Source organism: Pleurodeles waltl, chromosome 2_1 (assembly GCF_031143425.1).
Source record: "Pleurodeles waltl isolate 20211129_DDA chromosome 2_1, aPleWal1.hap1.20221129, whole genome shotgun sequence".
Classification (NCBI taxonomy): domain Eukaryota; kingdom Metazoa; phylum Chordata; class Amphibia; order Caudata; family Salamandridae; genus Pleurodeles; species Pleurodeles waltl.
Window position 1 is genome coordinate 509,947,440 of NC_090438.1, and position 1,893 is coordinate 509,949,332.

Genomic DNA, 1,893 nt, shown 5'->3' on the forward strand with positions numbered 1-1,893 from the left:
TTCCCGCTGTGAAAGCATCCAGACGTAGCTCCAGTTTATTGAAAAAAAGACAATTAACATGGCCACGTTTCTAGGTACGGGATTTGTTTTTGTTGATAGCACAGAGCGGTACGAGAACGGCTTATATCAAGCTAATGGCTTTTACCGTATGTCCTCCATAGGTATGGTAGAGCTCATTACTATGGGAAATTAATAAAGACTGACTCTGGCTGTGATATTTACGATATGAGTCGTTTGTTGAACATAGAAGTCGTATGTCCCTGGTGGTCTAGTGGTTAGGATTCGGCGCTCTCACCGCCGCGGCCCGGGTTCGATTCCCGGTCAGGGAACAGCTATTTTATTTTTTTAAATAATGTTAAAAAACTAATATTTATAGTTTTATAAAAGTACCTATGTCAGTTATTACAAAAATGGGTTGGAGAAGACAACTGAAAAATAGGCATTACGGTAGAGTGCATACAAGTAATTGAGTGAATACAATATACACTATACCGTAATTGTTATTTTTCAGTTGTCGTCTCCAACGCATTTTTTTTACGTCACTATACAATTTTACACAGTTTTCTTTATGGAAGACACGTTATGTTTTTCATATTTCTTAGTTTACAAGAGATTCGAAGCAATTTGTTTCATTGAGAGCGTGTGAAGATGAGTACTACTGCGCATGTACATACTTGTTGGGCAAATGTGGCAATTATAAGGAAATGAAGGTATACTGGGGTACTGTGTTTTTCACCCTGCTCTGATACTGCCATTTGCTGATAAGAAACTCCAGGGAAATGTTTTTTTATTGCACAATATTCTGGTGGGCATATTTATTATCATAATATTTAGAGCCCTGTAACCTCCAATTCTTTTTTTAACCTTATCAGGAATTTTTGTACAGTTCAGATACATACTATCGTCACCCTTCACGAAAACCTCATACTTGTAAGTCGTAGGTAACAAACTTGACAACATGTATGCAAGCTATCCCTTTGCCCATTATCCTGTGAAGGGAAAAAGGTCACATTAGTTAAAATATACATTTTCCCCCTGTTTTCATTCGTTTGCTCCTCTCCCTAGTCACTGTACGGTTCCTGGAGCAGCGAGAAAAAGAGAAAACAGCGTGAGATACCCCTCTAAAGTCCCCCACCCGGGCCATGGTGTCCCTTTTGGGCCTTAAGTATCCTCTTTGCTGTCATCGTCCGATCCAGCAATTACCCCATAGTCAGGCAGGATGGTGTGGATTTTCTTGTGGCAGGTCAGAATCTATGTCTCCTTCTTCCTTGCCGCTGGGCAGTTTCTGGAAAATAGAAGAACATATTTATAGCAGCACAGGAGCCTCAGTAATCCTGGAGGTCTCCAAGTGTATGCGTCCCTGGAAACAAACCATACTCTACCAAGTCTGCAGTGATGGATGTTGTGGATCTCAGGGCCCCGGAAGCGGTGGTAGGACGTCTCGTCTGAGATGCATCCTCTGCGGTAGGACTTGGATTGGTTGAGCTGTCTTGCACGCATGAAGGTTCTCACTGGTGGCCTCCTTGGATAGCTTTTCAGACAATGTCTTTGTGCTTGTTGGTCAGACATCTGGAGTCGATGTTCTTCCACATGTCTGCTGTTGCAGAGGGGAAGGCGCTGATCTGTTTGCTGGCAGCTGTTGCGTAGATCTGTCGTCAATGGACAATCTTTAGAGTCCACTGGTTTGGAGAGGCAGCCTCCAGAACAAAGTCCTTGACAGACTTCTCCACTTCTATGTAGAACTGTTAACGCTTCCCTTTATGATAATTTATTTCACATCAGGACTCTTTTTAGACCAATGAATCTTTTAACCAGTTGAGAGACACCGTAGGACGAGATAGCTAATCAATATATCAATCAATACATCAATAATGTCATCAATATTTATCACAA

The 1,893-nt window shown here is 41.7% G+C and overlaps 1 non-coding gene across 1 annotated transcript; it reads left to right on the forward strand.

Moving 5' to 3' along the window:
* The first annotated feature begins 257 nt into the window (after window positions 1-257).
* On the forward strand, window positions 258-329 carry TRNAE-CUC (transfer RNA glutamic acid (anticodon CUC)). Its single transcript has one exon. It is a non-coding gene; the product is annotated as a tRNA-Glu (tRNA).
* The last annotated feature ends 1,564 nt before the right edge of the window (window positions 330-1,893 follow it).